The sequence below is a fragment of the Barbus barbus genome (assembly GCF_936440315.1).
Source record: "Barbus barbus genome assembly, chromosome: 32".
Classification (NCBI taxonomy): domain Eukaryota; kingdom Metazoa; phylum Chordata; class Actinopteri; order Cypriniformes; family Cyprinidae; genus Barbus; species Barbus barbus.
Window position 1 is genome coordinate 13,246,803 of NC_136760.1, and position 23,415 is coordinate 13,270,217.

The window sequence follows — 23,415 nt, forward strand, 5'->3', positions numbered from 1 at the left end:
GAGGCCCCCCTTCTTGCAGATTGCAGGTCTTTCTCTGATCAAACAAACCTGAATGCGCTAATCAAGATCTTTGGGGCTGTCCTGAAAATGGCAGCCAGCTGTGTGTTAGCTGTTTGTTAATATGTTAACTCAAAATTATAAATTTTTCCCAAAAAATTTTCACCCAAAACTTTCAATGAGTGACATTGGCTGTTTCCATTCTTGTAGGCTACTTATTGCTTTTCACTATTATGTTATTCGACTTCTTTTTCCTGTTTTAAAGTAACTACACTATGATAGTAAACTATTGGTGTCCCTGCTTCAAAAGGGTGCCTCTGTTAGAAAGGAGCAGAGGCAGGGACAAGCTTCCAGAACTGACTTGGCTAAAAAGCAAGGAAAGCAAAAGCGGCAGAATTTAGATGTGCACGCAGCGCTGCTTCTGGAGCCTTAATCTAACACCTTAGACCTCTCGGCCACGCTACCCCTATATGTTCCACGGGTCGCTCCGACCGGTGGAACGGCTGCCCCGATGCTGCTTTTACTAAAAATCTGCAGTCCAATCCTGCTTGCGTAAGAAAAACCTGATCCCAAGGGGGTTAGCGCTTGTGGCTGTGTTGCTGTCAAAGAAAGTCTGAGATGAGTTTTTGGAAGAACAGATCAACACAAATCGTCAGCAACAAAAGCTCAAGTAGTCGGTAAACCACACAGGAAGGACGGGGCCCAAGCAGCAGGACTGAGTCACCCTGCCTTATCAAGCAAGCGATCGCCTGTGGGAGAGGACGAGGCATCTTGTTTGACTCGCATGTTCTTGGCGGGCCTGGCTGCTGCCAGGGAAAACGTGCTCTCACAATATTTCCAGACTTTTCTCAAATACACGCAGTTCCTCCCGACCTTGATTAAAATCACTGCTGGCAGCGGTGGGATTCAAACCCACGCCTCCAGAGAGACTGGAGCCTAAATCCAGCGCCTTAGACCACTCGGCCACACTACCCAGGTGGGCTGCTCTTCGTGGGCCTTTTCCTGCCCTTCCACCCTCCAGAAATAGAGGCAAAGGCGACCGCGGAGCTTCTTCTCAAAACCCGTCGAGTGCGGCCAAGAAAATCTCTTTGCTCGGCCATGGCAGTCACAAGAGTCTTCCAAAAAGGTTGTCCTGGCAGCGGTGGGATTCAAACCCACGCCCCCGAAGAGACTGGAGCCTTAATCCAGCGCCTTAGACCGCTCGGCCACGCTACCCGGTGGGGCTGCTTTACCCATGCTGCTTTGCACGCAGCGCCGCTTCTGGAGCCTTAATCTAACACCTTAGACCTCTCGGCCACGCTACCTGTATATGTTCCACGGGTTGCTTCGACTGGTGGAACGGCCGCCCGATGGGGTCCACCAACCTTTTCCTTGTCACGCTTCGCCACTAGCTAACGCCTTGAAATTCTCCATGGTAGAGGCATCCTTTTTGCAGGGGTACGCAGTCCTACTCCTGGAGGCCCCCCTTCTTGCAGATTGCAGGTCTTTCTCTGATCAAACAAACCTGAATGCGCTAATCAAGATCTTTGGGGCTGTCCTGAAAATGGCAGCCAGCTGTGTGTTAGCTGTTTGTTAATATGTTAACTCAAAATTATAAATTTTTCCCAAAAAATTTTCACCCAAAACTTTCAATGAGTGACATTGGCTGTTTCCATTCTTGTAGGCTACTTATTGCTTTTCACTATTATGTTATTCGACTTCTTTTTCCTGTTTTAAAGTAACTACACTATGATAGTAAACTATTGGTGTCCCTGCTTCAAAAGGGTGCCTCTGTTAGAAAGGAGCAGAGGCAGGGACAAGCTTCCAGAACTGACTTGGCTAAAAAGCAAGGAAAGCAAAAGCGGCAGAATTTAGATGTGCACGCAGCGCTGCTTCTGGAGCCTTAATCTAACACCTTAGACCTCTCGGCCACGCTACCCCTATATGTTCCACGGGTCGCTCCGACCGGTGGAACGGCTGCCCCGATGCTGCTTTTACTAAAAATCTGCAGTCCAATCCTGCTTGCGTAAGAAAAACCTGATCCCAAGGGGGTTAGCGCTTGTGGCTGTGTTGCTGTCAAAGAAAGTCTGAGATGAGTTTTCGGAAGAACAGATCAACACAAATCGTCAGCAACAAAAGCTCAAGTAGTCGGTAAACCACACAGGAAGGACGGGGCCCAAGCAGCAGGACTGAGTCACCCTGCCTTATCAAGCAAGCGATCGCCTGTGGGAGAGGAGGAGGCATCTTGTTTGACTCGCATGTTCTTGGCGGGCCTGGCTGCTGCCAGGGAAAACGTGCTCTCACAATATTTCCAGACTTTTCTCAAATACACGCAGTTCCTCCCGACCTTGATTAAAATCATTGCTGGCAGCGGTGGGATTCGAACCCACGCCTCCAGAGAGACTGGAGCCTAAATCCAGCGCCTTAGACCACTCGGCCACACTACCCAGGTGGGCTGCTCTTCGTGGGCCTTTTCCTGCCCTTCCACCCTCCAGAAATAGAGGCAAAGGCGACCGCGGAGCTTCTTCGCAAAACCCGTCGAGTGCGGCCAAGAAAATCTCTTTGCTCGGCCATGGCAGTCACAAGAGTCTTCCAAAAAGGTTGTCCTGGCAGCGGTGGGATTCGAACCCACGCCCCCGAAGAGACTGGAGCCTTAATCCAGCGCCTTAGACCGCTCGGCCACGCTACCCGGTGGGGCTGCTTTACCCATGCTGCTTTGCACGCAGCGCCGCTTCTGGAGCCTTAATCTAACACCTTAGACCTCTCGGCCACGCTACCTGTATATGTTCCACGGGTTGCTTCGACTGGTGGAACGGCCGCCCGATGGGGTCCACCAACCTTTTCCTTGTCACGCTTCGCCACTAGCTAACGCCTTGAAATTCTCCATGGTAGAGGCATCCTTTTTGCAGGGGTACGCAGTCCTACTCCTGGAGGCCCCCCTTCTTGCAGATTGCAGGTCTTTCTCTGATCAAACAAACCTGAATGCGCTAATCAAGATCTTTGGGGCTGTCCTGAAAATGGCAGCCAGCTGTGTGTTAGCTGTTTGTTAATATGTTAACTCAAAATTATAAATTTTTCCCAAAAAATTTTCACCCAAAACTTTCAATGAGTGACATTGGCTGTTTCCATTCTTGTAGGCTACTTATTGCTTTTCACTATTATGTTATTCGACTTCTTTTTCCTGTTTTAAAGTAACTACACTATGATAGTAAACTATTGGTGTCCCTGCTTCAAAAGGGTGCCTCTGTTAGAAAGGAGCAGAGGCAGGGACAAGCTTCCAGAACTGACTTGGCTAAAAAGCAAGGAAAGCAAAAGCGGCAGAATTTAGATGTGCACGCAGCGCTGCTTCTGGAGCCTTAATCTAACACCTTAGACCTCTCGGCCACGCTACCCCTATATGTTCCACGGGTCGCTCCGACCGGTGGAACGGCTGCCCCGATGCTGCTTTTACTAAAAATCTGCAGTCCAATCCTGCTTGCGTAAGAAAAACCTGATCCCAAGGGGGTTAGCGCTTGTGGCTGTGTTGCTGTCAAAGAAAGTCTGAGATGAGTTTTTGGAAGAACAGATCAACACAAATCGTCAGCAACAAAAGCTCAAGTAGTCGGTAAACCACACAGGAAGGACGGGGCCCAAGCAGCAGGACTGAGTCACCCTGCCTTATCAAGCAAGCGATCGCCTGTGGGAGAGGACGAGGCATCTTGTTTGACTCGCATGTTCTTGGCGGGCCTGGCTGCTGCCAGGGAAAACGTGCTCTCACAATATTTCCAGACTTTTCTCAAATAAACGCAGTTCCTCCCGACCTTGTTTAAAACCACTGTTGGCAGCGGTGGGATTCGAACCCACGCCTCCAGAGAGACTGGAGCCTAAATCCAGCGCCTTAGACCACTCGGCCACACTACCCAGGTGGGCTGCTCTTCGTGGGCCTTTTCCTGCCCTTCCACCCTCCAGAAATAGAGGCAAAGGCGACCGCGGCGCTTCTTCGCAAAACCCGTCGAGTGCGGCCAAGAAAATCTCTTTGCTCGGCCATGGCAGTCACAAGAGTCTTCCAAAAAGGTTGTCCTGGCAGCTGTGGGATTCGAACCCACGCCCCCGAAGAGACTGGAGCCTTAATCCAGCGCCTTAGACCGCTCAGCCACGCTACCCGGTGGGGCTGCTTTACCCATGCTGCTTTGCACGCAGCGCCGCTTCTGGAGCCTTAATCTAACACCTTAGACCTCTCGGCCACGCTACCTGTATATGTTCCACGGGTTGCTTCGACTGGTGGAACGGCCGCCCGATGGGGTCCACCAACCTTTTCCTTGTCACGCTTCGCCACTAGCTAACGCCTTGAAATTCTCCATGGTAGAGGCATCCTTTTTGCAGGGGTACGCAGTCCTACTCCTGGAGGCCCCCCTTCTTGCAGATTGCAGGTCTTTCTCTGATCAAACAAACCTGAATGCGCTAATCAAGATCTTTGGGGCTGTCCTGAAAATGGCAGCCAGCTGTGTGTTAGCTGTTTGTTAATATGTTAACTCAAAATTATAAATTTTTCCCAAAAAATTTTCACCCAAAACTTTCAATGAGTGACATTGGCTGTTTCCATTCTTGTAGGCTACTTATTGCTTTTCACTATTATGTTATTCGACTTCTTTTTCCTGTTTTAAAGTAACTACACTATGATAGTAAACTATTGGTGTCCCTGCTTCAAAAGGGTGCCTCTGTTAGAAAGGAGCAGAGGCAGGGACAAGCTTCCAGAACTGACTTGGCTAAAAAGCAAGGAAAGCAAAAGCGGCAGAATTTAGATGTGCACGCAGCGCTGCTTCTGGAGCCTTAATCTAACACCTTAGACCTCTCGGCCACGCTACCCCTATATGTTCCACGGGTCGCTCCGACCGGTGGAACGGCTGCCCCGATGCTGCTTTTACTAAAAATCTGCAGTCCAATCCTGCTTGCGTAAGAAAAACCTGATCCCAAGGGGGTTAGCGCTTGTGGCTGTGTTGCTGTCAAAGAAAGTCTGAGATGAGTTTTTGGAAGAACAGATCAACACAAATCGTCAGCAACAAAAGCTCAAGTAGTCGGTAAACCACACAGGAAGGACGGGGCCCAAGCAGCAGGACTGAGTCACCCTGCCTTATCAAGCAAGCGATCGCCTGTGGGAGAGGACGAGGCATCTTGTTTGACTCGCATGTTCTTGGCGGGCCTGGCTGCTGCCAGGGAAAACGTGCTCTCACAATATTTCCAGACTTTTCTCAAATAAACGCAGTTCCTCCCGACCTTGTTTAAAACCACTGTTGGCAGCGGTGGGATTCGAACCCACGCCTCCAGAGAGACTGGAGCCTAAATCCAGCGCCTTAGACCACTCGGCCACACTACCCAGGTGGGCTGCTCTTCGTGGGCCTTTTCCTGCCCTTCCACCCTCCAGAAATAGAGGCAAAGGCGACCGCGGCGCTTCTTCGCAAAACCCGTCGAGTGCGGCCAAGAAAATCTCTTTGCTCGGCCATGGCAGTCACAAGAGTCTTCCAAAAAGGTTGTCCTGGCAGCTGTGGGATTCGAACCCACGCCCCCGAAGAGACTGGAGCCTTAATCCAGCGCCTTAGACCGCTCAGCCACGCTACCCGGTGGGGCTGCTTTACCCATGCTGCTTTGCACGCAGCGCCGCTTCTGGAGCCTTAATCTAACACCTTAGACCTCTCGGCCACGCTACCTGTATATGTTCCACGGGTTGCTTCGACTGGTGGAACGGCCGCCCGATGGGGTCCACCAACCTTTTCCTTGTCACGCTTCGCCACTAGCTAACGCCTTGAAATTCTCCATGGTAGAGGCATCCTTTTTGCAGGGGTACGCAGTCCTACTCCTGGAGGCCCCCCTTCTTGCAGATTGCAGGTCTTTCTCTGATCAAACAAACCTGAATGCGCTAATCAAGATCTTTGGGGCTGTCCTGAAAATGGCAGCCAGCTGTGTGTTAGCTGTTTGTTAATATGTTAACTCAAAATTATAAATTTTTCCCAAAAAATTTTCACCCAAAACTTTCAATGAGTGACATTGGCTGTTTCCATTCTTGTAGGCTACTTATTGCTTTTCACTATTATGTTATTCGACTTCTTTTTCCTGTTTTAAAGTAACTACACTATGATAGTAAACTATTGGTGTCCCTGCTTCAAAAGGGTGCCTCTGTTAGAAAGGAGCAGAGGCAGGGACAAGCTTCCAGAACTGACTTGGCTAAAAAGCAAGGAAAGCAAAAGCGGCAGAATTTAGATGTGCACGCAGCGCTGCTTCTGGAGCCTTAATCTAACACCTTAGACCTCTCGGCCACGCTACCCCTATATGTTCCACGGGTCGCTCCGACCGGTGGAACGGCTGCCCCGATGCTGCTTTTACTAAAAATCTGCAGTCCAATCCTGCTTGCGTAAGAAAAACCTGATCCCAAGGGGGTTAGCGCTTGTGGCTGTGTTGCTGTCAAAGAAAGTCTGAGATGAGTTTTCGGAAGAACAGATCAACACAAATCGTCAGCAACAAAAGCTCAAGTAGTCGGTAAACCACACAGGAAGGACGGGGCCCAAGCAGCAGGACTGAGTCACCCTGCCTTATCAAGCAAGCGATCGCCTGTGGGAGAGGACGAGGCATCTTGTTTGACTCGCATGTTCTTGGCGGGCCTGGCTGCTGCCAGGGAAAACGTGCTCTCACAATATTTCCAGACTTTTCTCAAATACACGCAGTTCCTCCCGACCTTGATTAAAATCATTGCTAGCAGCGGTGGGATTCGAACCCACGCCTCCAGAGAGACTGGAGCCTAAATCCAGCGCCTTAGACCACTCGGCCACACTACCCAGGTGGGCTGCTCTTCGTGGGCCTTTTCCTGCCCTTCCACCCTCCAGAAATAGAGGCAAAGGCGACCGCGGAGCTTCTTCGCAAAACCCGTCGAGTGCGGCCAAGAAAATCTCTTTGCTCGGCCATGGCAGTCACAAGAGTCTTCCAAAAAGGTTGTCCTGGCAGCGGTGGGATTCGAACCCACGCCCCCGAAGAGACTGGAGCCTTAATCCAGCGCCTTAGACCGCTCGGCCACGCTACCCAGTGGGGATGCTTTACCCATGCTGCTTTGCACGCAGCGCCGCTTCTGGAGCCTTAATCTAACACCTTAGACCTCTCGGCCACGCTACCTGTATATGTTCCACGGGTTGCTTCGACTGGTGGAACGGCCGCCCGATGGGGTCCACCAACCTTTTCCTTGTCACGCTTCGCCACTAGCTAACGCCTTGAAATTCTCCATGGTAGAGGCATCCTTTTTGCAGGGGTACGCAGTCCTACTCCTGGAGGCCCCCCTTCTTGCAGATTGCAGGTCTTTCTCTGATCAAACAAACCTGAATGCGCTAATCAAGATCTTTGGGGCTGTCCTGAAAATGGCAGCCAGCTGTGTGTTAGCTGTTTGTTAATATGTTAACTCAAAATTATAAATTTTTCCCAAAAAATTTTCACCCAAAACTTTCAATGAGTGACATTGGCTGTTTCCATTCTTGTAGGCTACTTATTGCTTTTCACTATTATGTTATTCGACTTCTTTTTCCTGTTTTAAAGTAACTACACTATGATAGTAAACTATTGGTGTCCCTGCTTCAAAATGGTGCCTCTGTTAGAAAGGAGCAGAGGCAGGGACAAGCTTCCAGAACTGACTTGGCTAAAAAGCAAGGAAAGCAAAAGCGGCAGAATTTAGATGTGCACGCAGCGCTGCTTCTGGAGCCTTAATCTAACACCTTAGACCTCTCGGCCACGCTACCCCTATATGTTCCACGGGTCGCTCCGACCGGTGGAACGGCTGCCCCGATGCTGCTTTTACTAAAAATCTGCAGTCCAATCCTGCTTGCGTAAGAAAAACCTGATCCCAAGGGGGTTAGCGCTTGTGGCTGTGTTGCTGTCAAAGAAAGTCTGAGATGAGTTTTTGGAAGAACAGATCAACACAAATCGTCAGCAACAAAAGCTCAAGTAGTCGGTAAACCACACAGGAAGGACGGGGCCCAAGCAGCAGGACTGAGTCACCCTGCCTTATCAAGCAAGCGATCGCCTGTGGGAGAGGACGAGGCATCTTGTTTGACTCGCATGTTCTTGGCGGGCCTGGCTGCTGCCAGGGAAAACGTGCTCTCACAATATTTCCAGACTTTTCTCAAATAAACGCAGTTCCTCCCGACCTTGTTTAAAACCACTGTTGGCAGCGGTGGGATTCGAACCCACGCCTCCAGAGAGACTGGAGCCTAAATCCAGCGCCTTAGACCACTCGGCCACACTACCCAGGTGGGCTGCTCTTCGTGGGCCTTTTCCTGCCCTTCCACCCTCCAGAAATAGAGGCAAAGGCGACCGCGGCGCTTCTTCGCAAAACCCGTCGAGTGCGGCCAAGAAAATCTCTTTGCTCGGCCATGGCAGTCACAAGAGTCTTCCAAAAAGGTTGTCCTGGCAGCGGTGGGATTCGAACCCACGCCCCCGAAGAGACTGGAGCCTTAATCCAGCGCCTTAGACCGCTCGGCCACGCTACCCGGTGGGGCTGCTTTACCCATGCTGCTTTGCACGCAGCGCCGCTTCTGGAGCCTTAATCTAACACCTTAGACCTCTCGGCCACGCTACCTGTATATGTTCCACGGGTTGCTTCGACTGGTGGAACGGCCGCCCGATGGGGTCCACCAACCTTTTCCTTGTCACGCTTCGCCACTAGCTAACGCCTTGAAATTCTCCATGGTAGAGGCATCCTTTTTGCAGGGGTACGCAGTCCTACTCCTGGAGGCCCCCCTTCTTGCAGATTGCAGGTCTTTCTCTGATCAAACAAACCTGAATGCGCTAATCAAGATCTTTGGGGCTGTCCTGAAAATGGCAGCCAGCTGTGTGTTAGCTGTTTGTTAATATGTTAACTCAAAATTATAAATTTTTCCCAAAAAATTTTCACCCAAAACTTTCAATGAGTGACATTGGCTGTTTCCATTCTTGTAGGCTACTTATTGCTTTTCACTATTATGTTATTCGACTTCTTTTTCCTGTTTTAAAGTAACTACACTATGATAGTAAACTATTGGTGTCCCTGCTTCAAAAGGGTGCCTCTGTTAGAAAGGAGCAGAGGCAGGGACAAGCTTCCAGAACTGACTTGGCTAAAAAGCAAGGAAAGCAAAAGCGGCAGAATTTAGATGTGCACGCAGCGCTGCTTCTGGAGCCTTAATCTAACACCTTAGACCTCTCGGCCACGCTACCCCTATATGTTCCACGGGTCGCTCCGACCGGTGGAACGGCTGCCCCGATGCTGCTTTTACTAAAAATCTGCAGTCCAATCCTGCTTGCGTAAGAAAAACCTGATCCCAAGGGGGTTAGCGCTTGTGGCTGTGTTGCTGTCAAAGAAAGTCTGAGATGAGTTTTCGGAAGAACAGATCAACACAAATCGTCAGCAACAAAAGCTCAAGTAGTCGGTAAACCACACAGGAAGGACGGGGCCCAAGCAGCAGGACTGAGTCACCCTGCCTTATCAAGCAAGCGATCGCCTGTGGGAGAGGACGAGGCATCTTGTTTGACTCGCATGTTCTTGGCGGGCCTGGCTGCTGCCAGGGAAAACGTGCTCTCACAATATTTCCAGACTTTTCTCAAATACACGCAGTTCCTCCCGACCTTGATTAAAATCACTGCTGGCAGCGGTGGGATTCGAACCCACGCCTCCAGAGAGACTGGAGCCTAAATCCAGCACCTTAGACCACTCGGCCACACTACCCAGGTGGGCTGCTCTTCGTGGGCCTTTTCCTGCCCTTCCACCCTCCAGAAATAGAGGCAAAGGCGACCGCGGAGCTTCTTCGCAAAACCCGTCGAGTGCGGCCAAGAAAATCTCTTTGCTCGGCCATGGCAGTCACAAGAGTCTTCCAAAAAGGTTGTCCTGGCAGCGGTGGGATTCGAACCCACGCCCCCGAAGAGACTGGAGCCTTAATCCAGCGCCTTAGACCGCTCGGCCACGCTACCCGGTGGGGCTGCTTTACCCATGCTGCTTTGCACGCAGCGCCGCTTCTGGAGCCTTAATCTAACACCTTAGACCTCTCGGCCACGCTACCTGTATATGTTCCACGGGTTGCTTCGACTGGTGGAACGGCCGCCCGATGGGGTCCACCAACCTTTTCCTTGTCACGCTTCGCCACTAGCTAACGCCTTGAAATTCTCCATGGTAGAGGCATCCTTTTTGCAGGGGTACGCAGTCCTACTCCTGGAGGCCCCCCTTCTTGCAGATTGCAGGTCTTTCTCTGATCAAACAAACCTGAATGCGCTAATCAAGATCTTTGGGGCTGTCCTGAAAATGGCAGCCAGCTGTGTGTTAGCTGTTTGTTAATATGTTAACTCAAAATTATAAATTTTTCCCAAAAAATTTTCACCCAAAACTTTCAATGAGTGACATTGGCTGTTTCCATTCTTGTAGGCTACTTATTGCTTTTCACTATTATGTTATTCGACTTCTTTTTCCTGTTTTAAAGTAACTACACTATGATAGTAAACTATTGGTGTCCCTGCTTCAAAAGGGTGCCTCTGTTAGAAAGGAGCAGAGGCAGGGACAAGCTTCCAGAACTGACTTGGCTAAAAAGCAAGGAAAGCAAAAGCGGCAGAATTTAGATGTGCACGCAGCGCTGCTTCTGGAGCCTTAATCTAACACCTTAGACCTCTCGGCCACGCTACCCCTATATGTTCCACGGGTCGCTCCGACCGGTGGAACGGCTGCCCCGATGCTGCTTTTACTAAAAATCTGCAGTCCAATCCTGCTTGCGTAAGAAAAACCTGATCCCAAGGGGGTTAGCGCTTGTGGCTGTGTTGCTGTCAAAGAAAGTCTGAGATGAGTTTTCGGAAGAACAGATCAACACAAATCGTCAGCAACAAAAGCTCAAGTAGTCGGTAAACCACACAGGAAGGACGGGGCCCAAGCAGCAGGACTGAGTCACCCTGCCTTATCAAGCAAGCGATCGCCTGTGGGAGAGGACGAGGCATCTTGTTTGACTCGCATGTTCTTGGCGGGCCTGGCTGCTGCCAGGGAAAACGTGCTCTCACAATATTTCCAGACTTTTCTCAAATACACGCAGTTCCTCCCGACCTTGATTAAAATCACTGCTGGCAGCGGTGGGATTCGAACCCACGCCTCCAGAGAGACTGGAGCCTAAATCCAGCGCCTTAGACCACTCGGCCACACTACCCAGGTGGGCTGCTCTTCGTGGGCCTTTTCCTGCCCTTCCACCCTCCAGAAATAGAGGCAAAGGCGACCGCGGAGCTTCTTCGCAAAACCCGTCGAGTGCGGCCAAGAAAATCTCTTTGCTCGGCCATGGCAGTCACAAGAGTCTTCCAAAAAGGTTGCCCTGGCAGCGGTGGGATTCGAACCCACGCCCCCGAAGAGACTGGAGCCTTAATCCAGCGCCTTAGACCGCTCGGCCACGCTACCCGGTGGGGCTGCTTTACCCATGCTGCTTTGCACGCAGCGCCGCTTCTGGAGCCTTAATCTAACACCTTAGACCTCTCGGCCACGCTACCTGTATATGTTCCACGGGTTGCTTCGACTGGTGGAACGGCCGCCCGATGGGGTCCACCAACCTTTTCCTTGTCACGCTTCGCCACTAGCTAACGCCTTGAAATTCTCCATGGTAGAGGCATCCTTTTTGCAGGGGTACGCAGTCCTACTCCTGGAGGCCCCCCTTCTTGCAGATTGCAGGTCTTTCTCTGATCAAACAAACCTGAATGCGCTAATCAAGATCTTTGGGGCTGTCCTGAAAATGGCAGCCAGCTGTGTGTTAGCTGTTTGTTAATATGTTAACTCAAAATTATAAATTTTTCCCAAAAAATTTTCACCCAAAACTTTCAATGAGTGACATTGGCTGTTTCCATTCTTGTAGGCTACTTATTGCTTTTCACTATTATGTTATTCGACTTCTTTTTCCTGTTTTAAAGTAACTACACTATGATAGTAAACTATTGGTGTCCCTGCTTCAAAAGGGTGCCTCTGTTAGAAAGGAGCAGAGGCAGGGACAAGCTTCCAGAACTGACTTGGCTAAAAAGCAAGGAAAGCAAAAGCGGCAGAATTTAGATGTGCACGCAGCGCTGCTTCTGGAGCCTTAATCTAACACCTTAGACCTCTCGGCCACGCTACCCCTATATGTTCCACGGGTCGCTCCGACCGGTGGAACGGCTGCCCCGATGCTGCTTTTACTAAAAATCTGCAGTCCAATCCTGCTTGCGTAAGAAAAACCTGATCCCAAGGGGGTTAGCGCTTGTGGCTGTGTTGCTGTCAAAGAAAGTCTGAGATGAGTTTTTGGAAGAACAGATCAACACAAATCGTCAGCAACAAAAGCTCAAGTAGTCGGTAAACCACACAGGAAGGACGGGGCCCAAGCAGCAGGACTGAGTCACCCTGCCTTATCAAGCAAGCGATCGCCTGTGGGAGAGGACGAGGCATCTTGTTTGACTCGCATGTTCTTGGCGGGCCTGGCTGCTGCCAGGGAAAACGTGCTCTCACAATATTTCCAGACTTTTCTCAAATACACGCAGTTCCTCCCGACCTTGATTAAAATCACTGCTGGCAGCGGTGGGATTCGAACCCACGCCTCCAGAGAGACTGGAGCCTAAATCCAGCGCCTTAGACCACTCGGCCACACTACCCAGGTGGGCTGCTCTTCGTGGGCCTTTTCCTGCCCTTCCACCCTCCAGAAATAGAGGCAAAGGCGACCGCGGAGCTTCTTCGCAAAACCCGTCGAGTGCGGCCAAGAAAATCTCTTTGCTCGGCCATGGCAGTCACAAGAGTCTTCCAAAAAGGTTGTCCTGGCAGCGGTGGGATTCGAACCCACGCCCCCGAAGAGACTGGAGCCTTAATCCAGCGCCTTAGACCGCTCGGCCACGCTACCCGGTGGGGCTGCTTTACCCATGCTGCTTTGCACGCAGCGCCGCTTCTGGAGCCTTAATCTAACACCTTAGACCTCTCGGCCACGCTACCTGTATATGTTCCACGGGTTGCTTCGACTGGTGGAACGGCCGCCCGATGGGGTCCACCAACCTTTTCCTTGTCACGCTTCGCCACTAGCTAACGCCTTGAAATTCTCCATGGTAGAGGCATCCTTTTTGCAGGGGTACGCAGTCCTACTCCTGGAGGCCCCCCTTCTTGCAGATTGCAGGTCTTTCTCTGATCAAACAAACCTGAATGCGCTAATCAAGATCTTTGGGGCTGTCCTGAAAATGGCAGCCAGCTGTGTGTTAGCTGTTTGTTAATATGTTAACTCAAAATTATAAATTTTTCCCAAAAAATTTTCACCCAAAACTTTCAATGAGTGACATTGGCTGTTTCCATTCTTGTAGGCTACTTATTGCTTTTCACTATTATGTTATTCGACTTCTTTTTCCTGTTTTAAAGTAACTACACTATGATAGTAAACTATTGGTGTCCCTGCTTCAAAAGGGTGCCTCTGTTAGAAAGGAGCAGAGGCAGGGACAAGCTTCCAGAACTGACTTGGCTAAAAAGCAAGGAAAGCAAAAGCGGCAGAATTTAGATGTGCACGCAGCGCTGCTTCTGGAGCCTTAATCTAACACCTTAGACCTCTCGGCCACGCTACCCCTATATGTTCCACGGGTCGCTCCGACCGGTGGAACGGCTGCCCCGATGCTGCTTTTACTAAAAATCTGCAGTCCAATCCTGCTTGCGTAAGAAAAACCTGATCCCAAGGGGGTTAGCGCTTGTGGCTGTGTTGCTGTCAAAGAAAGTCTGAGATGAGTTTTTGGAAGAACAGATCAACACAAATCGTCAGCAACAAAAGCTCAAGTAGTCGGTAAACCACACAGGAAGGACGGGGCCCAAGCAGCAGGACTGAGTCACCCTGCCTTATCAAGCAAGCGATCGCCTGTGGGAGAGGACGAGGCATCTTGTTTGACTCGCATGTTCTTGGCGGGCCTGGCTGCTGCCAGGGAAAACGTGCTCTCACAATATTTCCAGACTTTTCTCAAATAAACGCAGTTCCTCCCGACCTTGTTTAAAACCACTGTTGGCAGCGGTGGGATTCGAACCCACGCCTCCAGAGAGACTGGAGCCTAAATCCAGCGCCTTAGACCACTCGGCCACACTACCCAGGTGGGCTGCTCTTCGTGGGCCTTTTCCTGCCCTTCCACCCTCCAGAAATAGAGGCAAAGGCGACCGCGGCGCTTCTTCGCAAAACCCGTCGAGTGCGGCCAAGAAAATCTCTTTGCTCGGCCATGGCAGTCACAAGAGTCTTCCAAAAAGGTTGTCCTGGCAGCTGTGGGATTCGAACCCACGCCCCCGAAGAGACTGGAGCCTTAATCCAGCGCCTTAGACCGCTCAGCCACGCTACCCGGTGGGGCTGCTTTACCCATGCTGCTTTGCACGCAGCGCCGCTTCTGGAGCCTTAATCTAACACCTTAGACCTCTCGGCCACGCTACCTGTATATGTTCCACGGGTTGCTTCGACTGGTGGAACGGCCGCCCGATGGGGTCCACCAACCTTTTCCTTGTCACGCTTCGCCACTAGCTAACGCCTTGAAATTCTCCATGGTAGAGGCATCCTTTTTGCAGGGGTACGCAGTCCTACTCCTGGAGGCCCCCCTTCTTGCAGATTGCAGGTCTTTCTCTGATCAAACAAACCTGAATGCGCTAATCAAGATCTTTGGGGCTGTCCTGAAAATGGCAGCCAGCTGTGTGTTAGCTGTTTGTTAATATGTTAACTCAAAATTATAAATTTTTCCCAAAAAATTTTCACCCAAAACTTTCAATGAGTGACATTGGCTGTTTCCATTCTTGTAGGCTACTTATTGCTTTTCACTATTATGTTATTCGACTTCTTTTTCCTGTTTTAAAGTAACTACACTATGATAGTAAACTATTGGTGTCCCTGCTTCAAAAGGGTGCCTCTGTTAGAAAGGAGCAGAGGCAGGGACAAGCTTCCAGAACTGACTTGGCTAAAAAGCAAGGAAAGCAAAAGCGGCAGAATTTAGATGTGCACGCAGCGCTGCTTCTGGAGCCTTAATCTAACACCTTAGACCTCTCGGCCACGCTACCCCTATATGTTCCACGGGTCGCTCCGACCGGTGGAACGGCTGCCCCGATGCTGCTTTTACTAAAAATCTGCAGTCCAATCCTGCTTGCGTAAGAAAAACCTGATCCCAAGGGGGTTAGCGCTTGTGGCTGTGTTGCTGTCAAAGAAAGTCTGAGATGAGTTTTCGGAAGAACAGATCAACACAAATCGTCAGCAACAAAAGCTCAAGTAGTCGGTAAACCACACAGGAAGGACGGGGCCCAAGCAGCAGGACTGAGTCACCCTGCCTTATCAAGCAAGCGATCGCCTGTGGGAGAGGACGAGGCATCTTGTTTGACTCGCATGTTCTTGGCGGGCCTGGCTGCTGCCAGGGAAAACGTGCTCTCACAATATTTCCAGACTTTTCTCAAATACACGCAGTTCCTCCCGACCTTGATTAAAATCATTGCTAGCAGCGGTGGGATTCGAACCCACGCCTCCAGAGAGACTGGAGCCTAAATCCAGCGCCTTAGACCACTCGGCCACACTACCCAGGTGGGCTGCTCTTCGTGGGCCTTTTCCTGCCCTTCCACCCTCCAGAAATAGAGGCAAAGGCGACCGCGGAGCTTCTTCGCAAAACCCGTCGAGTGCGGCCAAGAAAATCTCTTTGCTCGGCCATGGCAGTCACAAGAGTCTTCCAAAAAGGTTGTCCTGGCAGCGGTGGGATTCGAACCCACGCCCCCGAAGAGACTGGAGCCTTAATCCAGCGCCTTAGACCGCTCGGCCACGCTACCCAGTGGGGATGCTTTACCCATGCTGCTTTGCACGCAGCGCCGCTTCTGGAGCCTTAATCTAACACCTTAGACCTCTCGGCCACGCTACCTGTATATGTTCCACGGGTTGCTTCGACTGGTGGAACGGCCGCCCGATGGGGTCCACCAACCTTTTCCTTGTCACGCTTCGCCACTAGCTAACGCCTTGAAATTCTCCATGGTAGAGGCATCCTTTTTGCAGGGGTACGCAGTCCTACTCCTGGAGGCCCCCCTTCTTGCAGATTGCAGGTCTTTCTCTGATCAAACAAACCTGAATGCGCTAATCAAGATCTTTGGGGCTGTCCTGAAAATGGCAGCCAGCTGTGTGTTAGCTGTTTGTTAATATGTTAACTCAAAATTATAAATTTTTCCCAAAAAATTTTCACCCAAAACTTTCAATGAGTGACATTGGCTGTTTCCATTCTTGTAGGCTACTTATTGCTTTTCACTATTATGTTATTCGACTTCTTTTTCCTGTTTTAAAGTAACTACACTATGATAGTAAACTATTGGTGTCCCTGCTTCAAAATGGTGCCTCTGTTAGAAAGGAGCAGAGGCAGGGACAAGCTTCCAGAACTGACTTGGCTAAAAAGCAAGGAAAGCAAAAGCGGCAGAATTTAGATGTGCACGCAGCGCTGCTTCTGGAGCCTTAATCTAACACCTTAGACCTCTCGGCCACGCTACCCCTATATGTTCCACGGGTCGCTCCGACCGGTGGAACGGCTGCCCCGATGCTGCTTTTACTAAAAATCTGCAGTCCAATCCTGCTTGCGTAAGAAAAACCTGATCCCAAGGGGGTTAGCGCTTGTGGCTGTGTTGCTGTCAAAGAAAGTCTGAGATGAGTTTTTGGAAGAACAGATCAACACAAATCGTCAGCAACAAAAGCTCAAGTAGTCGGTAAACCACACAGGAAGGACGGGGCCCAAGCAGCAGGACTGAGTCACCCTGCCTTATCAAGCAAGCGATCGCCTGTGGGAGAGGACGAGGCATCTTGTTTGACTCGCATGTTCTTGGCGGGCCTGGCTGCTGCCAGGGAAAACGTGCTCTCACAATATTTCCAGACTTTTCTCAAATAAACGCAGTTCCTCCCGACCTTGTTTAAAACCACTGTTGGCAGCGGTGGGATTCGAACCCACGCCTCCAGAGAGACTGGAGCCTAAATCCAGCGCCTTAGACCACTCGGCCACACTACCCAGGTGGGCTGCTCTTCGTGGGCCTTTTCCTGCCCTTCCACCCTCCAGAAATAGAGGCAAAGGCGACCGCGGCGCTTCTTCGCAAAACCCGTCGAGTGCGGCCAAGAAAATCTCTTTGCTCGGCCATGGCAGTCACAAGAGTCTTCCAAAAAGGTTGTCCTGGCAGCGGTGGGATTCGAACCCACGCCCCCGAAGAGACTGGAGCCTTAATCCAGCGCCTTAGACCGCTCGGCCACGCTACCCGGTGGGGCTGCTTTACCCATGCTGCTTTGCACGCAGCGCCGCTTCTGGAGCCTTAATCTAACACCTTAGACCTCTCGGCCACGCTACCTGTATATGTTCCACGGGTTGCTTCGACTGGTGGAACGGCCGCCCGATGGGGTCCACCAACCTTTTCCTTGTCACGCTTCGCCACTAGCTAACGCCTTGAAATTCTCCATGGTAGAGGCATCCTTTTTGCAGGGGTACGCAGTCCTACTCCTGGAGGCCCCCCTTCTTGCAGATTGCAGGTCTTTCTCTGATCAAACAAACCTGAATGCGCTAATCAAGATCTTTGGGGCTGTCCTGAAAATGGCAGCCAGCTGTGTGTTAGCTGTTTGTTAATATGTTAACTCAAAATTATAAATTTTTCCCAAAAAATTTTCACCCAAAACTTTCAATGAGTGACATTGGCTGTTTCCATTCTTGTAGGCTACTTATTGCTTTTCACTATTATGTTATTCGACTTCTTTTTCCTGTTTTAAAGTAACTACACTATGATAGTAAACTATTGGTGTCCCTGCTTCAAAAGGGTGCCTCTGTTAGAAAGGAGCAGAGGCAGGGACAAGCTTCCAGAACTGACTTGGCTAAAAAGCAAGGAAAGCAAAAGCGGCAGAATTTAGATGTGCACGCAGCGCTGCTTCTGGAGCCTTAATCTAACACCTTAGACCTCTCGGCCACGCTACCCCTATATGTTCCACGGGTCGCTCCGACCGGTGGAACGGCTGCCCCGATGCTGCTTTTACTAAAAATCTGCAGTCCAATCCTGCTTGCGTAAGAAAAACCTGATCCCAAGGGGGTTAGCGCTTGTGGCTGTGTTGCTGTCAAAGAAAGTCTGAGATGAGTTTTCGGAAGAACAGATCAACACAAATCGTCAGCAACAAAAGCTCAAGTAGTCGGTAAACCACACAGGAAGGACGGGGCCCAAGCAGCAGGACTGAGTCACCCTGCCTTATCAAGCAAGCGATCGCCTGTGGGAGAGGACGAGGCATCTTGTTTGACTCGCATGTTCTTGGCGGGCCTGGCTGCTGCCAGGGAAAACGTGCTCTCACAATATTTCCAGACTTTTCTCAAATACACGCAGTTCCTCCCGACCTTGATTAAAATCACTGCTGGCAGCGGTGGGATTCGAACCCACGCCTCCAGAGAGACTGGAGCCTAAATCCAGCACCTTAGACCACTCGGCCACACTACCCAGGTGGGCTGCTCTTCGTGGGCCTTTTCCTGCCCTTCCACCCTCCAGAAATAGAGGCAAAGGCGACCGCGGAGCTTCTTCGCAAAACCCGTCGAGTGCGGCCAAGAAAATCTCTTTGCTCGGCCATGGCAGTCACAAGAGTCTTCCAAAAAGGTTGTCCTGGCAGCGGTGGGATTCGAACCCACGCCCCCGAAGAGACTGGAGCCTTAATCCAGCGCCTTAGACCGCTCGGCCACGCTACCCGGTGGGGCTGCTTTACCCATGCTGCTTTGCACGCAGCGCCGCTTCTGGAGACTTAATCTAACACCTTAGACCTCTCGGCCACGCTACCTGTATATGTTCCACGGGTTGCTTCGACTGGTGGAACGGCCGCCCGATGGGGTCCACCAACCTTTTCCTTGTCACGCTTCGCCACTAGCTAACGCCTTGAAATTCTCCATGGTAGAGGCATCCTTTTTGCAGGGGTACGCAGTCCTACTCCTGGAGGCCCCCCTTCTTGCAGATTGCAGGTCTTTCTCTGATCAAACAAACCTGAATGCGCTAATCAAGATCTTTGGGGCTGTCCTGAAAATGGCAGCCAGCTGTGTGTTAGCTGTTTGTTAATATGTTAACTCAAAATTATAAATTTTTCCCAAAAAATTTTCACCCAAAACTTTCAATGAGTGACATTGGCTGTTTCCATTCTTGTAGGCTACTTATTGCTTTTCACTATTATGTTATTCGACTTCTTTTTCCTGTTTTAAAGTAACTACACTATGATAGTAAACTATTGGTGTCCCTGCTTCAAAAGGGTGCCTCTGTTAGAAAGGAGCAGAGGCAGGGACAAGCTTCCAGAACTGACTTGGCTAAAAAGCAAGAAAAGCAAAAGCGGCAGAATTTAGATGTGCACGCAGCGCTGCTTCTGGAGCCTTAATCTAACACCTTAGACCTCTCGGCCACGCTACCCCTATATGTTCCACGGGTCGCTCCGACCGGTGGAACGGCTGCCCAGATGCTGCTTTTACTAAAAATCTGCAGTCCAATCCTGCTTGCGTAAGAAAAACCTGATCCCAAGGGGGTTAGCGCTTGTGGCTGTGTTGCTGTCAAAGAAAGTCTGAGATGAGTTTTCGGAAGAACAGATCAACACAAATCGTCAGCAACAAAAGCTCAAGTAGTCGGTAAACCACACAGGAAGGACGGGGCCCAAGCAGCAGGACTGAGTCACCCTGCCTTATCAAGCAAGCGATCGCCTGTGGGAGAGGACGAGGCATCTTGTTTGACTCGCATGTTCTTGGCGGGCCTGGCTGCTGCCAGGGAAAACGTGCTCTCACAATATTTCCAGACTTTTCTCAAATACACGCAGTTCCTCCCGACCTTGATTAAAATCACTGCTGGCAGCGGTGGGATTCGAACCCACGCCTCCAGAGAGACTGGAGCCTAAATCCAGCGCCTTAGACCACTCGGCCACACTACCCAGGTGGGCTGCTCTTCGTGGGCCTTTTCCTGCCCTTCCACCCTCCAGAAATAGAGGCAAAGGCGACCGCGGAGCTTCTTCGCAAAACCCGTCGAGTGCGGCCAAGAAAATCTCTTTGCTCGGCCATGGCAGTCACAAGAGTCTTCCAAAAAGGTTGCCCTGGCAGCGGTGGGATTCGAACCCACGCCCCCGAAGAGACTGGAGCCTTAATCCAGCGCCTTAGACCGCTCGGCCACGCTACCCGGTGGGGCTGCTTTACCCATGCTGCTTTGCACGCAGCGCCGCTTCTGGAGCCTTAATCTAACACCTTAGACCTCTCGGCCACGCTACCTGTATATGTTCCACGGGTTGCTTCGACTGGTGGAACGGCCGCCCGATGGGGTCCACCAACCTTTTCCTTGTCACGCTTCGCCACTAGCTAACGCCTTGAAATTCTCCATGGTAGAGGCATCCTTTTTGCAGGGTACGCAGTCCTACTCCTGGAGGCCCCCCTTCTTGCAGATTGCAGGTCTTTCTCTGATCAAACAAACCTGAATGCGCTAATCAAGATCTTTGGGGCTGTCCTGAAAATGGCAGCCAGCTGTGTGTTAGCTGTTTGTTAATATGTTAACTCAAAATTATAAATTTTTCCCAAAAAATTTTCACCCAAAACTTTCAATGAGTGACATTGGCTGTTTCCATTCTTGTAGGCTACTTATTGCTTTTCACTATTATGTTATTCGACTTCTTTTTCCTGTTTTAAAGTAACTACACTATGATAGTAAACTATTGGTGTCCCTGCTTCAAAAGGGTGCCTCTGTTAGAAAGGAGCAGAGGCAGGGACAAGCTTCCAGAACTGACTTGGCTAAAAAGCAAGGAAAGCAAAAGCGGCAGAATTTAGATGTGCACGCAGCGCTGCTTCTGGAGCCTTAATCTAACACCTTAGACCTCTCGGCCACGCTACCCCTATATGTTCCACGGGTCGCTCCGACCGGTGGAACGGCTGCCCCGATGCTGCTTTTACTAAAAATCTGCAGTCCAATCCTGCTTGCGTAAGAAAAACCTGATCCCAAGGGGGTTAGCGCTTGTGGCTGTGTTGCTGTCAAAGAAAGTCTGAGATGAGTTTTTGGAAGAACAGATCAACACAAATCGTCAGCAACAAAAGCTCAAGTAGTCGGTAAACCACACAGGAAGGACGGGGCCCAAGCAGCAGGACTGAGTCACCCTGCCTTATCAAGCAAGCGATCGCCTGTGGGAGAGGACGAGGCATCTTGTTTGACTCGCATGTTCTTGGCGGGCCTGGCTGCTGCCAGGGAAAACGTGCTCTCACAATATTTCCAGACTTTTCTCAAATACACGCAGTTCCTCCCGACCTTGATTAAAATCACTGCTGGCAGCGGTGGGATTCGAACCCACGCCTCCAGAGAGACTGGAGCCTAAATCCAGCGCCTTAGACCACTCGGCCACACTAACCAGGTGGGCTGCTCTTCGTGGGCCTTTTCCTGCCCTTCCACCCTCCAGAAATAGAGGCAAAGGCGACCGCGGAGCTTCTTCGCAAAACCCGTCGAGTGCGGCCAAGAAAATCTCTTTGCTCGGCCATGGCAGTCACAAGAGTCTTCCAAAAAGGTTGTCCTGGCAGCGGTGGGATTCGAACCCACGCCCCCGAAGAGACTGGAGCCTTAATCCAGCGCCTTAGACCGCTCGGCCACGCTACCCGGTGGGGCTGCTTTACCCATGCTGCTTTGCACGCAGCGCCGCTTCTGGAGCCTTAATCTAACACCTTAGACCTCTCGGCCACGCTACCTGTATATGTTCCACGGGTTGCTTCGACTGGTGGAACGGCCGCCCGATGGGGTCCACCAACCTTTTCCTTGTCACGCTTCGCCACTAGCTAACGCCTTGAAATTCTCCATGGTAGAGGCATCCTTTTTGCAGGGGTACGCAGTCCTACTCCTGGAGGCCCCCCTTCTTGCAGATTGCAGGTCTTTCTCTGATCAAACAAACCTGAATGCGCTAATCAAGATCTTTGGGGCTGTCCTGAAAATGGCAGCCAGCTGTGTGTTAGCTGTTTGTTAATATGTTAACTCAAAATTATAAATTTTTCCCAAAAAATTTTCACCCAAAACTTTCAATGAGTGACATTGGCTGTTTCCATTCTTGTAGGCTACTTATTGCTTTTCACTATTATGTTATTCGACTTCTTTTTCCTGTTTTAAAGTAACTACACTATGATAGTAAACTATTGGTGTCCCTGCTTCAAAAGGGTGCCTCTGTTAGAAAGGAGCAGAGGCAGGGACAAGCTTCCAGAACTGACTTGGCTAAAAAGCAAGGAAAGCAAAAGCGGCAGAATTTAGATGTGCACGCAGCGCTGCTTCTGGAGCCTTAATCTAACACCTTAGACCTCTCGGCCACGCTACCCCTATATGTTCCACGGGTCGCTCCGACCGGTGGAACGGCTGCCCCGATGCTGCTTTTACTAAAAATCTGCAGTCCAATCCTGCTTGCGTAAGAAAAACCTGATCCCAAGGGGGTTAGCGCTTGTGGCTGTGTTGCTGTCAAAGAAAGTCTGAGATGAGTTTTTGGAAGAACAGATCAACACAAATCGTCAGCAACAAAAGCTCAAGTAGTCGGTAAACCACACAGGAAGGACGGGGCCCAAGCAGCAGGACTGAGTCACCCTGCCTTATCAAGCAAGCGATCGCCTGTGGGAGAGGACGAGGCATCTTGTTTGACTCGCATGTTCTTGGCGGGCCTGGCTGCTGCCAGGGAAAACGTGCTCTCACAATATTTCCAGACTTTTCTCAAATACACGCAGTTCCTCCCGACCTTGATTAAAATCACTGCTGGCAGCGGTGGGATTCGAACCCACGCCTCCAGAGAGACTGGAGCCTAAATCCAGCGCCTTAGACCACTCGGCCACACTACCCAGGTGGGCTGCTCTTCGTGGGCCTTTTCCTGCCCTTCCACCCTCCAGAAATAGAGGCAAAGGCGACCGCGGAGCTTCTTCGCAAAACCCGTCGAGTGCGGCCAAGAAAATCTCTTTGCTCGGCCATGGCAGTCACAAGAGTCTTCCAAAAAGGTTGCCCTGGCAGCGGTGGGATTCGAACCCACGCCCCCGAAGAGACTGGAGCCTTAATCCAGCGCCTTAGACCGCTCGGCCACGCTACCCGGTGGGGCTGCTTTACCCATGCTGCTTTGCACGCAGCGCCGCTTCTGGAGCCTTAATCTAACACCTTAGACCTCTCGGCCACGCTACCTGTATATGTTCCACGGGTTGCTTCGACTGGTGGAACGGCCGCCCGATGGGGTCCACCAACCTTTTCCTTGTCACGCTTCGCCACTAGCTAACGCCTTGAAATTCTCCATGGTAGAGGCATCCTTTTTGCAGGGGTACGCAGTCCTACTCCTGGAGGCCCCCCTTCTTGCAGATTGCAGGTCTTTCTCTGATCAAACAAACCTGAATGCGCTAATCAAGATCTTTGGGGCTGTCCTGAAAATGGCAGCCAGCTGTGTGTTAGCTGTTTGTTAATATGTTAACTCAAAATTATAAATTTTTCCCAAAAAATTTTCACCCAAA

The 23,415-nt window shown here is 50.8% G+C and overlaps 1 protein-coding gene across 1 annotated transcript in view; it reads right to left on the reverse strand.

Moving 5' to 3' along the window:
• The window catches only part of LOC306852379 (uncharacterized protein), a gene marked incomplete at its 3' end in the record, with an annotated part of 402,219 nt that overhangs the window by 320,859 nt on the left and 57,945 nt on the right, over positions 1 to 23,415 (reverse strand). The window lies entirely within an intron of this gene.